The 17,052-nt window shown below is 24.8% G+C and overlaps 1 long non-coding RNA gene across 1 annotated transcript; it reads left to right on the top strand.

Moving 5' to 3' along the window:
- The first annotated feature begins 9,890 nt into the window (after positions 1-9,890).
- Positions 9,891-11,126, top strand: LOC112777441 (uncharacterized). The gene is made up of 2 exons (XR_003190430.2): positions 9,891-10,029; positions 10,630-11,126. It is a non-coding gene; the product is annotated as an uncharacterized lncRNA (long non-coding RNA).
- Positions 11,127-17,052: the final 5,926 nt, after the last annotated feature.

Here is a 17,052-nt window from a genome sequence, read left to right as displayed (position 1 = left end):
AACTTATCAAATCTAATCCATTAATTAAACAAATAGATTAGTTAAAAAAAATCTTCTTCAACGAGCCACCTGAGGAACACCCTAAATTTCCTAATCGATATTTCCAATAAATCTACTTAATATACTAAAATTGGATTTTCCCCCGGCTGCTAAAGGTGACGTGTCGATCTCTCACGCTTCCGTTTTCTCTCCAAAATGAGTGAAATTTTTTCTATTCTAAATTATTTTATAAAAATATCTTTATTATAATTATATTATAATTAATATTTAATGAATAATATATAATTATACTACTTTAGGAACATATCTTCATTATAATTATATCAAATCAATATTTAATGTACTATTAAATTACTTATCAATTATCAATTAATAATAATAATAATAATAATAATAATAATAATAATAATAATAATAATAATAATAATAATAATAATAATAATGTATGATAATAATATTAATAACGCACATTAATTTTAAATATTTTTAGATATTTTAATTATATTAATTTTAAAAATATTGATATAATTCGAATTCTTATTCAACAACAACAACAACAACAATAATAATAATAAATATAACCCGTTATAATTTTTGTTCATATTTTAAAATTATAATTTTTTTATTACTTTAACCCGTTATAATTCTATTTTCTTATGATATTTATTTCAAGCATTTTAAGTTATTAAAATCGTGCATGATAATATATCTTTACCCCCTTTTTATTTCAATCTGTATATATTATGTATAATATTGTTATTCATTGTCCGAGCTTTCTCTGATCATGATAGAAAATAATGATTCTATTCATGATATGATAAAATTATATAATTTTAACAAAATTAATATATGATGCGTAATTACTGTACATAATAAAAAATTACCTTAATAATAAGTAATTTACATATTTATTTTTGTTTTACTACACTCTATATATAGTGTTTTCTTGTGGTACATGAATCTAAATTTGAGAGTCAACTCATAATTTTATAATTAGTATTTTTTATTGAAGTTGATTATTTTAAGGTACAATTTATAATTTTTTATAATATTTTTCATATACTCATTTTTATTATATTGTTTATCCAAGTTTATAGACTAATTTTGCTGCTATTCTTTGAGCTTTCATGAACAATTTGTTTAAAAAAAATGATGAATTCCAGTTCAGTGGACTGTAGCAATTTAAGGAATTTGTTTGATTTGATTTTGTTTGTTTTAGTCTCCAAGTTTTGCTTGATCATTGTTAAATGTTCATAAATCAATATTTTTTCAAGTTGATTTTACAGCATTTTATTACCGACTGTGTATTGGAAAATAATTGTTCGGTTGCATAAATTCTCATTAGATTCACCATCCTAAATTGGTCAATTTGGTTCAAATTCAGATTTTGTTTTTGTTTTTTTGTTTTTAAATTGCTCTTATTGCAGCAAGTGTTCTCAGATTTTTATTGTGAGCTGCAAAATGAATGTCCCAAATTCATATTAATTTTGTCATCTTTTTCATTGTGTTTTTGCCTATGTTGATGTACTGTTCAAATTCAGTATGATAATTTATTTATTAATATACTAAAACTGGATTTTTCCCCAACTAATAGAAGTGAAGTGTCGATTCCTCATGAATTTATTTTCCCCCCAAAATGAATACACTATTTTCTCTTCTAAGTTTATTTTATAAAAATATCTTTATTATAATTATACTATAATTAGCATTTAAGTAATAATACATAATTATACTAATTTAGAAAAATATCTTTATTATAGTTATATAAAATTAATATTTAATGCATTATTAAACTACTTATCAATTATCAATCGAAAATATTTTTAATCATTTTAATTATATTGATAATAATAATAATGATAATTATATGATAATGGCACCGATTATTAATAATCCATTTATATTTCTCTAAATAAATTTACTTTAGAAAAAATATATTTATTATAATTATATTACAGTATTACAATTAATATTTAATGAATAATGTATAATTATATTAATTTAAGAAAATATCTTTATTATCTATCTATTCTATTATATAAAAATTGAGTTTTTGCACTTAGTGATGGAATTGATGTAGCATGCTCTTAAAGTATTTCCTGATCTATCTATTTTATTTAATTCATTAAAGTAAATTAATTATAATTAATTAATTATATCAATTAATTAATTTCATTAGACAATCAAATCTCACCATTTATTATAATTTATATGAATTGATTAATTATAATTAATTATATTAATTATTTGATTTGATTGGAGTAAATATCAAATTATTTAATAAATAATAAATATGATAACGAAATATATGAATTAATTCAATTAGTTTTTTTTCAATACCATCTATTTATACAAAATCAAATATTTTTTATTCATTGACTCTCTTTTCTCTCTCCCTCTCTCCCTCCCTCCCTCTCTCTCATGTTTAAAGTACAATTTTTGTAATTTATTTAATTTTTGTTTTTCTTATCTTTATTTATACATTTCTTTTTTTATATTTTTTTAAAATTTTTATTTATTTTAATTGCTTATTATTAGGCGCATACTTTTTTTTCTTTTAGCTTTTGATTAACAAAAGAATGTGTCATCTTTACGTTATTTTTAAATAATCTTACTATAATTTTATTTTATAATATTCTATTTTGTCAAGTGTACTTTAATTCATACATATATATATATATATATATATATATATATATATATATATATATATATTGTCTTTTTTTTGTGATTCACAATTAATATATACATTGTTCGTGTATGTGGTTTATATGTTAATGTTTTTATTGATTCTCTTTATTATTATTTTTTTTGTGTGTCTCTTTGTTACTCTTTATTTTAATTATATTCATTGATTTCTCTGTATTGATGCTCTTTTTATTTGAAACATCATGACAATTTAAAGTGTATGTTGTGACCCATGTGATATTTGTTAATTTAGTGTATCTTTTTAGATGGTTTATATTATAATATATTAAGGAGTTGACTTAAAATTATATATAATATATAAATTTATATATAATATGATTTATAGTATGCTAAAATATTAGGACATTGATTCAACTATATAGGATTTTGAAAATTATGCAATTATGTAATTAGTTGTGCTTTCATATAATTATTGTATTGATCATTTACATTAATGAGACTATTTTCTTTATTAATATTTATAAATATGCTATTATTTGTATAATTGATTGAATCATCTTATTCGTTTAAATTTAATTGTATTGAATTAATTTAAATGCGGATAATTATATTTTTACTTTTTGATATAATCGATATATTATTAATAATGAATAGTAATTAATCCCTCATATTTTTAATTAAAATATTTTGATGATAGTTTCTTTAAAAATAAAATGCATTATGATTTTAGATTATTTCATAATTAACAATAATACTTGATTATTTCTTTAAAAATAAATTACATTATGATTTTAGGTTATTTCACAATAATAATTAATGTTCATAATATTGAATTACTCTAAATTTTTTATTTTCTATGGTTAGTAGTTAATCCCAAATTAAAAAGATTATGTTGAATTGTTGAATAGTCTAAGTATAACCGGAATTAATTTAGTTTATTTGTTTATTAATATAATTGATTGAAAGCATAAATGATAAATAAGACAAGCAAATAATTAAAAAAATAGAATGTTAATAATTACTTAAAATAGATAACAACATAAGTTATAAGGTATTACTTTATTTAAATTATTAATAATTAAAAGAATAAAAAGTCAATAATTATTTTTAAAATAAACATTAAATTTAGTTTTATGGTACTAATTTATTTGATTTGTTAATAAAATTTTATAATTTTCAGATTTATATCTACTCAATTTATGTATTTTATTCTATTCTATTTTAACAAAAATTGAGACGTGCATTTTTAATTATTTATTTAGAAAGTATAGCGAAATGAGTTATATCAATTATAATTAATTATCGATAATTGATTGTATTAATTTGTAAGATGAATAACGTATAATAAATGTTGTGAAATTAATTATAATAAATTAATAATTAATAAATAAAAAAACTAAAAGAGACTTTTTTTATTACTTTTTAATGGCTACACAGTTTTATAATTTCACTTTTTCTTTATCTTTTTCTTTCACATTTATTTCTTTTAATTTATTGAACTAAATCAATTATACTAATTATTTGTATTAACTAATTAAATACTTTTTAATGGATTATTATAACTGTGCCTTTAGACTATAGGTTAAAAATATGATATAAAAATTATTGAAAAATAAATATTTTTAAAATGTGTCCTTAAGACACAAATTAATTAACTAAATTATTTTTTAATTTAATGTGGTTGATTCATTCAATTGTATTAAATATACTAAAACTTGATTTTTCCCCAACTAATGAAGGTGACGTGTCAATCTCTTATGACTCTGTTTTCCCTCCAAAATGAACTTTCTTATTCTCTATTTTAAATTATTTTATAAACAAATATATTTATTATAATTATATTATAATTAATATTTAATGAATAATACATAATTATACTAATTTAGAAACATATCTTTATTTTTAGAAAGTACTATTTTCATGTAATTAAAGCACTCTTCTCTCTTCTAAAATTATTTTTAGAAAAATATATTTATTATAATTATATTACAATTAGCATTTAATGAATAATGCATGATTATACTAATTTAGAAAAATATCTTTATTTTTAGAAAGTACTATTCTCATATAATGAAAGCACTATTCTCTCTTCTAAAATTATTTTTAGAAAAATATCTTTATTATAATTATATTACAATTAGTATTTAATGAATAATGCATGATTATACCAATTTAGAAAAATATCTTTATTATAATTATATAAAAATTAATCTACTTAATATACTAAAATTGGATTTTCCCCCAACTAATGAAAGTAAGGTGTCAATTTCTCATAAATTTATTTTCTTTTCAAAATAAAGGCACTATTCTCTCTTCTAAATTTATTTTAAAAAATATCTTTACTAGAATTATATTACAATTAGCATTTAATGAATAATGCATAATTTTACTGATTTGAAAAATATCTTAATTATAATTATATAAAAAATTAAACATAAATTTATAATTCTAATTGTTATAAATATGATACTAACGTTCATAGTGGTAAATTGATATTGCAATAATTAATTTCTATAATTATTTTTGTACTACTAAAGGCTATATATAGTGTTTCTTTGTGGTTAGAGAGTCTAAATCTAAGAAACAAAGCATTTTTTTTAATCTGTTATTCTTTTTTGATTGGGCAATTATTTCTAAGGAGCTTTGTACGTCAAGTTCAAGTCACATCCCCTCTACATTTTCTATGTTTGTCCAAAAATATTCGAAGTGGAGCATATAATGAGATCGAATTTTCTCAATTTAGGTTCAATTTTGAAAAATTCGTGTCAACCTTGAAGATGCAATTCAAAGAATGATACTATATTTAAATTTTTTTTTCTTAAGCTTTTTGTATTAAAAATAATTTTATAACATATTGTATTTTTTTTCAAAAACTACCGGTCTTTTGGTGCATTAATGCAATGCCATTGAAGAGAATAAAAGTCAATTTAAATACGATTCTTTATAGATATGTTATTTTTAAACTTTTTAATATGATTTTTTTCAAGTTTATTTTTTTTATATATGTATCACCTTTTTTTTCGTATTTCAGATTAGTAATGCAATTATTAAGAGAAATGTAATTCATCAATAAATTAAAATGATTAAAAGTTTAATTAAGATTAACTAACATCTATTTTGGACACAAGATTGATTAATTAAGATTAAGGCGTGAAAAAGGAAAAAGAGTCACAATACGTGGTTTTACTTTCTTGCTAATATATAAAAATACGTGAAAGAAAAAAATTAAAATATCACTATTTAAAAAAAATTGTTAATCATACAGATGAAAAGGGATTGGAAAATATGCATAGATATAAAAAATAAAAATTATTACTTGATTGTAGAATAAAAAATAATCATATATATATAAAAAAATAATCATAACAAAAAAATAATTAATATATGTGATTTAAATTTTTATTTGTACAATATATATAAATATTTAGAATTATTTAACAAAATTAATATATATGTATAGATAAATAAAGAAATCATTATAATTTATAAAAATTACACATACGATGACATTAATAATAAAGAATAAAAAAATTATTGAATGATTGTAGACTCAAAAAAAATTAATTATGATAAAAATTAATTAATATATACAATTTAAATATATTTATATATATATATATATATATATATATATAAAGAATTATTTAGAATTATTTAACAAAATAAATATATTCTAAAAATAAAAAAAATTATTGACTAAACAATTGATATATATACATATAAATAAATACGAAAATTAGTATGATTTAGGAATATTATTACGCATATGATGGTATTAATGGAATAACAAAATCAGCATAATTATTGTAGGCTAAAAAAATTATTTATAATCAAAAAATCAAAAAATAATTAATATATGTGACTTAATATATATGTGTACTTAGATAAGGAAAGATTTAAAATTATTTAAACAAAATAAATAAATATATCCTACGAATAAAAAAATCATTGACTAATCGATTAATATATACTGGTAGTATAAATAAAAAACTATTAAATAAAAAAGAAATAATATGTTTTCAATTTTGAGAATAAAACGTAAATAATTATAATATAATAATTTGTTTAATTATTAATATTTATAATTATTATTCTAAATCATAAATTTAGAGAAAAAAAGTAGATTAACAAAAATGATTAATAACTATATTAGAGTTGATACACATAACACTAGATTAAGAAAAAATAAACGCAATTACTACAATTTAAATTAATTTTTAATAAAATAATTTAAAATTATAATTTCAAATTTATTACATGCATAGTACGAATTATTGAACAGTTTATTATCATGTACATGGCACGGATTATGAAACAATTTCTCATATGTTTTTTTCCAAAATAAAAATACTATTTTTACTTATAATTATTATTCTTTATCAACTCTTTCATTTAAACACTAATATTATTTATTAATTTTTTTTATTTTTATTCCTCACATTTATTAAAAATTTCTTTTTAATAATTTAGGTATTAATTGTTGTTATTTAATTAACTTATTTTAAATATTTACTTATTAAAATTTTAGGTATTAATTATACCTCAATTACAGTATTAAGACTTTGAACATAATTTCAATTTAATTTTGGAGAATATCAAAAACAAATATATATATATATATATATATATATATATGATATTTTAGGTATTAATTATTATTATTTATTAACTTATTTTAAGTATTTAATTATTAAAATCTTAGATATTAATTATATTCTGTTTACTATGTTAAGCCTTTAGACATAATCCCAATTTAATTTTAGACAATGTAAGAAGCAAATATATATATAATATTAAATTACAAGAGTAGATTTTAATTTTACATAAAATAATATAATAGATATAGAGTATAAATAAATTTACTTGACAAATATAATTATTTATAGTGTGATATTTTATTACGATAACATATTTTTGTGCATTGACTCCCTATATATATATAGTTTGTTATTTTTCTATTACATGACATATTTATCATTATATTTCAAATTTAGAGTTTATTTGATCTAACAATGCAGTGAAACAATAGCAAGCAAAAAAAAATGAAAAAAAAAAACATGAAAACATTCTAAACATGATTACCACTAATCTTTTTTTCTTTAGTTTTTAAATATATTATTTATTTTATTTATTTAGAGTAATAACCAAATTTATTATAACTATAGTAAAATTATCTTTAAACTATTAGTATTATTAATAAATTTTTAAAATTATTGACATATTATTAGTATATATAATAAGCAGTAAATTTTCTTTCATGTTTATTATTTAAAAAATTCATAATTTTCACATAGTCTTTATTCAATTTTTTTTCATATATAATGACTATTGACTACGATTCTATTAATAGTATCACCTATAGTAGATTATATTATACGAAGAGAAAGTATGAAAAATAAAGACAAGAATTATAAGGCTATAAAAAGTTCCATTCAAGTTTGACAAGAGTAAGACGGTTTACATAGAAATAGTTCTAATAGATGATAAGATTAATTGATTCATTTACTAAATTTTTTCAAGTAATGCTAAGTTCAATTTATAAATAGAGTTTAATTTTGATGCACTGACAGTGTAAAACATTTTACATAGTCGTGCAATCACATCCGTTCTTTTGGATGACCATTCACGCGGTCAATATGAAATATATTTATTTTTATTGATGTGTCATTAATAATTGGATACACGTGTAAAACTACTTTACAAGCATCAAAATTAAATTCTTATAAATATTTGTAGTTCATATTTTAAGTTAATTTTATAAGTACACCATTTCACAAGTCAAAGACAATTCTTTTTCAGCCTGTTTGGACACCTTTATATGATGGAATTAGAATTCAATTCCATCAAGAAATGAATTCCTAAAGAAATTGAATTCAATTTCATAGTTTGGAACAACTAACTCATTTAATGAGATAGCATTGAATTGTTATTCAGTAGATTTAAGTTATTTATTGTTTATTACATAACTTTCTGCATTAGGATTCTCTATTAATTTGTTCTTCATTTTGAGCTGATTTTGATATGTTCTTACTTCACAGTAAACCAACATGTAAAACTTTGTTAGTGGATTTAATTATTACTAGATTATTTATGGTCATATTGAGTATATATGTCTGATTTATTAAAAAAAGTAGATCAAATAACTATTTTATAGTTAATACAATTAACACTATATTAAGAAAAGAAAAACAACACATACAAGTTATTTTTTATTAATTAAATTATTATAATTAAAATTAATTTTAACACAACAACTTAAAATTATAATTTTAATATTATCACGTGCATGGCACGGGTAATTAAACTTGTTTATAATAATAACTAGCTACTACGACCTCCACTAAAAAAAAAAAAAGGCTTAAACGTATATAATTATTAAAAAAAGTCCATATACCCTCCGATCATAACTAGAAATCTCGATGATAGTTACTAGATTTTTTTTTTCATTGGAAATTATAGTTAATTTTAGAGCAAAGAGTACAAAAATCTGATTAATTTATGAAATTTTAAAATTATGTCAAAATATGTAAAAACATTAAAATCATGCTTATGCTGTATAGTTCTGGGCCTTGGTGGGTTTTTTTATTGAGTTCATTTAAAAGGACCGAATGACTGACCAACTTAAACGTTAAGCCCAAAATCATAAAAAAATATTTTTCAACTAGACTAGATTGCTCTGTCCAAAATTAACAAAAAAAAAAACGATTGCTCTGTCCAAAATTCCAAATACAAAAACTTGACTAGATTATTGAGAGAGACGGCCTAATATTGAACAATGAACAAGGACTACAAATTATTTTAGTCTTCTAGGCTAAAATAACTTAAACTTTTTTAAATATTTCATGTTACTTATGCTACTTAAAAGATTTTAAAATTTAAAATTATGATTTAATAAATAAAAAAATATAACTAAATTAGGTTAGTCTAGTAGTTAGTTTTACTAGTCCCAATAATATATTAATTAGCCATAAATTCTTAAATAGAATTTCAATTCTCGATAGATTAGTTCTTGACCCATCGAATTAAGAGATTTCGTGAAAAATAAATAAATAAATAAATAAATATAATAAAATAATAACAACACAGTTTTATCAAATTAAATTAAGTATATATAAATATTCTTTTAATTAAACAATATAATTGCGGTCCAATAAGAAAATCATGATCAGCAATAACTTTTCATGAGTAGCAAGAGATAAGTACTTTAATTTCATTAACACACCGAATTTTATTATTTTAATTGTTATAGACATGCTATTATTAAACTTAACTATTCACCTTTTTAGATAAAAAAAATGTAACAGAATCAAGGTAGCTAGTGGTAATTACGGTAAGTAGAATATCGAATCAGTTTTCACCAGGATCAATCCCACATTATTGGTAATCTCAAATAACTTTAACTCGTGATTATTTAAGTTTAGTTATATGTCTTCTCATCGTGTTACTCCATCTACATTATTATTGTATGTGCCCAATGAAAATATATATCAATTAATTTTACAATAATTTTTTTATGTGATGAAATGAAATTTTGCTTATATATACATCCCAAATCTCTAGTTGTTAAATACACAAAACGCATCGAGATTAGTAGATAGATTAGCATTGTTATATTGATGAGAACAGGCCACCAATTGTTTGATTATAAATAATGGCAAAATTAAGCATGGCAAAGTTTTTTTCACTTTTTCTTTTGGTTTCAGGTTTGTTCACATACTGATCAAAAATAGATTCTCTCAATTTTTTTGAATAATTAAATGAATAAAATATGATCTCTTATTATTAATTTTATAAGTAAAATAAAATAATATAAAAAATATTAAAAATTAAAAATTATATTTTATTTTTTTAATTTTTTGTAATAATCGAGAGAATTCATTTTCTATATCTAATATCTTCATTTATATCTTATGTTAATATCTTCTCGTGTTATTTATAAGAGTAATTGATGAATTGTGTTTGTAATGTTGTATGTGTCAGTGATGAGAAGTGAAGTGGGTGCGGATCAAAGACTCTTTGAATGTCGGCGTGAGTTTTGGAACATGGATAACTGCGTACGTGAATTTTGCGAGGAGGTTTGTGTGAAGAACAAAGGGGATTCTGAAAATGCAGCAGATGTATGGTCAGAGTGCCAGGGATCTCGCAGATGTTTTTGCCAATATTGGTGCTTTGTAACCGGGGAGAAAATATAGTAATAATGACCATAATAATAAGGTAACAACTTGTCTGCTGTTATTTTTGTACAAGTTATAGGTGAAAATTGTTGATAATTTAATTAAGAGGAATGTTAAAGAGCAGTAATTTTGGTGTTTTGTAATTATCAATTGGTCATTAATAGTGTTTTTAATGGTGTGAAATTACATCTAATGGTGAGAGTTACTTACTTTTATTTTAATGATTAAGTATTGGCCAGAAAACACAAAAGTTGCTGGCTCCTACACTTTTTCTTTAATAAATTTGATTAAATTATTATTTAACGATTTTTTATTATTAATTTTATATTATATCTAATAATAATAATAATAATAATAATAATAATAATAATATAATGAGTGAACGAAAGGTTTATTTGTCTATCAATGCAAGAAGCAAAGAATAGAGATTTAAATCATTCTTCATTATTACATGTGTTTAAGTGGCTAATATTTTTTAAAAATACTATTTATACACTAAAATTAATTATTAAAATTAGTCACTAATAATGTATTTGTAATTTTGTATATAAATACATGTGTAATTTAATTTATTTTTAATATATTTGTATTTTAACATATATTTTATATTAGTGACTGATTTTGGTAACTGATTTTAGTGTACACGTAACATAGTCTAATTTTTTTAATATTAAAAAATATTAATATTTTTGTTAGAAATAAGATTATTTGGTATAATTACAGGTAGATAAATTTTATAGATGAAGAATCAATACATAAAAAACATGTTGAACACATGACAATATCCTAACCAACACACAATAAACATGTTGAATAATTTTTATAATACTATAATATATTTTAAATGTCAATATTCAAAAACACCTTCTCCTTTTCTATATTAAAAATAATTTCCGTGTTAAAGTGTGCTATTCTTTCTTGTTATATTAGAAAGATTAGAATAGATATATATACTATTACCAATTTACCACTCTTTAAGTAATTTTCTGCTCAAATTAAAGGATATATATATATATAAAACTTGAAAAATATTCAGATATTGATAAATATGATATGTATGTGGCGAAATTAGACTAAATCTTAGAAATAGCTAAAAATTAATTTTGTAATATATGAAAAAGACTAAACTAAATATTTTATAGGACTAAATTATTATTGCCATAAACGATTCCTATAATTTCTCAATTATAAATTCTTCTTAAATGTTTTGAAAATAAATATGATTCAACAACAATAAAAGCATTACATGTATTTCAATGTTAATAAAACTGAAGGTAAAAGTGAAAGTGAAATATGGTAAAATTATCTTGTTGGAATAAATTAATTTTCATAACCCAAATCATCCATATTGAATCACCAAAAATATATCTATCATAATGCGGAAGCGTACCTGAATTCATAAACATGAATCATACGATTGGAAGAGTTTGGATCTTGTGGTTCTTTCGATCTTCCTCAACCAAAGCCTTCTGTATTTCTAGGAGGCTGAACTGCAACTCTTTTGATGGGGAAAGAGTAACAAAGGTGGCTTTGGTATATTGGGGACCGAAACCCTGAAGGTCTATTTATATTTGAGCATGGCACCCATTAAACCCTTAAGCCCAAATAAAATAGTATCTAAAACCCAAAAGATAATATATCTAAAATCCAAAAAGATAATTATCTAAGGAACAAAAGATAATATCCGATTTCATTCTCATTTAATTCCAAATCAAAAGTAATAATGACTTATTCAATTAGCATTTAAAACAATAAATGAGATCATCATTATATAAGTCATTTAATTTGAAATAGCATAATTTGTGATTATAATTAATATATGTATTGCCCACAAATAAGTTAGGAAATCAAATAATTTCCTAACAATCTCCCACTTGGGCTATGCATATACTATTTCTTGACATAATCACATCTTTATAAACTTTATGCGCGCATCTGAATGCTATTTCTCTCATTACTTTAACAATCTGGTCCGTCTCATACATTAGATATGGAACTACCGCAGCTTTTATCACATTAAATGCCATGACTAAACCACGCCAATCACCATCCTAATATACTCAACGACATAGATCAAATTTGGATGAGTAATATGGAAATTACATGCCAAGTGATCTCATGCATGTCTATTTCCAGCTGGTCCAACTTTATTGAGATCATACACAATACAAATATTGCAAAATGAACATTTCATATAACATGAAATAAACCATCAACTTAATTCTGCAGAAAAATAACTCAATATCTGTCATAGGACATATAGCATAAACTCCCACTAAACCAAGGCATCACAAATATTGACACCCATCCGAACAGTGTGCTCATGAAAAAAAAACTTTAGGGGTCAATCCCTTGGTAATGGGTCTGCTAGCATATATTCTGTTCCTATATGTCCTATGGAAATCTGTTTTTTCTTAAACTTTCTCCTTGACAACTAAGAACTTGATGTCTGTATGCTTCGATTTTGTCAAGCTCTTATTGTTATTGGAGTATAGTACTGCTGACTTATTGTCACAAAATATCTTTAATGACCTTTCAATGTCATCTACTCTATGAAGCTTAGTGACAAAGTTTCGCAACCATATGCCATGAAATCGGAATCAGAGTACCTAATGATCTCCAAATTTTCTGATCTCCGACAAATAAGCATGTAATCCTTTGTTCTCTTTAAACAACGCATTACGCGTTTAACAGCTATCCAATGATCCATATCCGGATTGCTCAAGTATCTACCCAACACTCCCACTATAAATGATATATCGGGACGTGTGCAGACTTGAGCATACATTAAACTCCCTAGTGCTGATGCATAAGGCTAATCATGCATTGCTGTCCTCTCAAGATCATTTTTAGGGCATTACTTGAGACTGAACTTGTCTCCTTTAGCTACGGGTGTGTCCATTGGTCTACAACCTTCTATGACATATCTACTTAAAATCTTTTCGATATAGTTCTTTTGTGATAATCCAGGAATACCTTGAGAACGATCTCTTAGTATCTCGATTCTTAATACAAAAGAGGCATCACCAAGATCTTTCATTTCGAATTTGTCCGATAGAAATTTCTTAGTTTCATGCAACAAGCCTATATCGTTATTGGCAAGTAGAATGTCATCAACATATAAGACCAAAAAGATATTCACTCCCACTGAACTTGCGGTATACACATTCATCTATGATATTCACCTCAAAACCGTAAGAGGTAATGACTTGATGAAACTTGTGATACCATTGACGGGAAGCTTGTTTGAGACCATAGATGGATTTTTTTTCCTTTTTTTTTTTTTTTTTATTGGATCTCCTTAATGACACTTCTTGAGGTTGTTGAGCTTGCTGTATGGGTTGGGGTTGAGGAGGATTCTCATCATTTTCTTGTACTGTAGCAGTATATTGAGCAACAACAATATTCTCATTGTTCTCTTGTACTGTAACTGGATCTACAGTAGGATTCTCATTTTGCTCTTGTACTATAACTGTATCTTGAACAACAATAGACACAAGGTCCTGATCATTGTCAGTTATAGAATCCTCATCAAAAGCAACATTCCTAATATTTCCTTCCCCCCAAACTCAACATCCTCAAGAAATCTCGCATTTCCCATCTCAAAAATAGACCTTGATGCAGGATTGTAAAACTTGTACCCCCGTGAACGCTCAGCGTAACCAACAAAGTAGCAACTGATTGTCCTTGAGTCCAATTTTCTTTCATGCGGCCTATAAGGTCGCGCCTCAGCTGGACATCCCCAAATATGCAAATGCTTTATACTGGGCCTTTTCCCAGTCCAAATTTCATATGGGGTTTTGTTAATTGCTTTGCTTGGCACCCTATTAAGGATGTACACTGCGGTCTTTAAGGCTTCTCCCCAGAGTGATTCAGGCAAGGAAGAATGACTAATCATACTTCTCACCATGTCTTTAAGAGTTCGGTTCCTTCGCTCTGCAACATCATTCATGCTAGGTTTGCCTGGCATAGTGTATTGCGGAACAATACCACACTCCTCTAGGAAAAGAGCAAAAGGCCCAGGACGTTGCTCACCTAAACCGTCATATCTTCCGTAGTATTCACCACCACGATCAGATTTGACAACTTTAATTTTCTTCCCAAGTTGAAGTTCAACTTCAGCTTTGAAAGACTTGAAAACATCCAAGGCTTGGGACTTTTCATGAATTAAATATAGATACCCGTAACGAGAGTAATCATCAATGAACGTAATAAAGTACCGTTGTCCATTCCAAGAGACAGTAGGGAATGGGCCACATATATCGGTATGTATCAGTTCTAAGACATCTTTAGCTCTCTCGGCACCTAATTTCCTTTCGTTTGTTCTTTTCCCCTTTATGCACTCAATGCAGACTTCAAAGTCTGCCAAATTTAGGGGTTCGAGAATTCCATCCGACACGAGCCTCTGAATTCTCTGTTTAGAGATGTGACCTAGGCGTTTGTGCCATAATGATGCCGAATTCTCATTTAGTTTTCGTTTTGTACCTATTTGCAGTATTTTATTATTATAGGAATTTAAGTCAAGCCTATATAGATTATCCACCAAATGACCAGAGCAAATATTATTCGAATTATAGAAGAGATTGACTTTATTTTCTCCGAACGAACAAAAATAACCTGATTTGTCCAAACGAGAAACAAAAACCAAATTCCGTCTAAATGACGGTACATAAAATGTCTCTAATAAATCCAAGTAAAATCCACTCATGGAACATAATCTAAAGATTCCTATAGCTTCGACTGCAACTATATTGCCGTCTGCCACATAGATGTATCTTTCAGCATCACTTGGCGGTCGGCTCCACAGGCAATCCCTTCTTTTCACGCCATGTGGCATATTTGGTACAATCTTTCTTCATGTGTCCCACCTTCTTACAAAAGAAACAAGTTGAAACTTGATCTTGTTTCTTAGCCTTTTTCTGCTGAGAAGGCACATCCGCAGTAGTATCACGCTTTCTTTTACACTGAGAAGATGAAGCCATGTGAGCACTTTCAATCTTATCTTGCTGCAGCCTCTCTTCTTCTTGCACACAGTGAGATATAAGCTCCTTTAAGGACCAAGTGTCCTTCAGAGTGTTATAACTCACTTTGAATTGCCCAAAGTGTGCAGGAAGGGAAATCAAAATGAAATGCACGAGTAAATCTTCAGACAACTCTAACTTTAGTGCTTTCAATTTTGAAGCAAGATGAGACATTTCCATAATGTACTCCCTTATGTTCCCTTTACCTTTATACCTCATGGAGACAAGTTTGCTCAAAAGGCTACTTGCCTCCGCCTTTTCATTCTTAGTAAAGAATTTTTCAACATCCTTTAGGAACTGTTTGGCATCTTTATCCTCAGTAATTGAGCCCCGAAACGCCTCAGGAATTGAGCGTTTCATGATCATAATGCTCATTCGATTGGATCTCTCCCACTTCTCTATTTTAACCTCATTGAGGTTTTCCGGAGTGGAAGTGGGTTTCTCCTCTCGAAGAGCTATATCTAGGTCCATACAACCGAGGACAATCTCCACGGTATCCTTCCAAACTTTAAAGTTTGAACCATTCAGCATAGGAATACTACTAATTTGTGCAGAAACATTGGTAGCTAAAGCCATAGTTTCTGGATTAGAACAAAAGAACATGCAATAAATATTAGTTAATTAATGGGTAAAAAATCCATATTGAGATATCTAGCACAACATTAATTTTCAATCTTTGGATAGAAAAATTAACTGTAAGTGATACTCTCATTGCAGCAATCAAATATTGTCAAAATTCCTGTCACACATTAAGCCTTTCTTTGGACCGACTTAATGCGCACATGAAAACTTAAACTTCGCAACCTATTTATTACCGCATATATTTTCTATTAATTGGCCAAACAATAAACTTCCTTTGGGCCGATTATTGACCGCATAATTAATAGAAAATAAACAAAAGTGTGCAATGCTTATTATTTGGCCAAACAATAAACTTCCTTTGGGCCGATTATTGTTTGCATAAATAATAAGTATTACTTTATTCTTATTTACCCAAATATTTATTTACCATTAATATGTGTATGTAATTCGGCCAAATATAGGCCTTCCTTTGGGCCGACCAATATTCGCATGAATTACATGTCACCATATTCCTTATGTTTTGAATAAATCAATTTTCACAAAAGAGGCTACTTTGGCAGCATAATGTTCAATCAATTTATTCCAAAACCAAATCTTTATAAAATAGATGGGTATACTAATCCAAA

Source organism: Arachis hypogaea, chromosome 19 (genome assembly GCF_003086295.3).
Source record: "Arachis hypogaea cultivar Tifrunner chromosome 19, arahy.Tifrunner.gnm2.J5K5, whole genome shotgun sequence".
NCBI classification, from domain to species: domain Eukaryota; kingdom Viridiplantae; phylum Streptophyta; class Magnoliopsida; order Fabales; family Fabaceae; genus Arachis; species Arachis hypogaea.
This window is presented reverse-complemented; position numbering and strand designations above follow the sequence as displayed.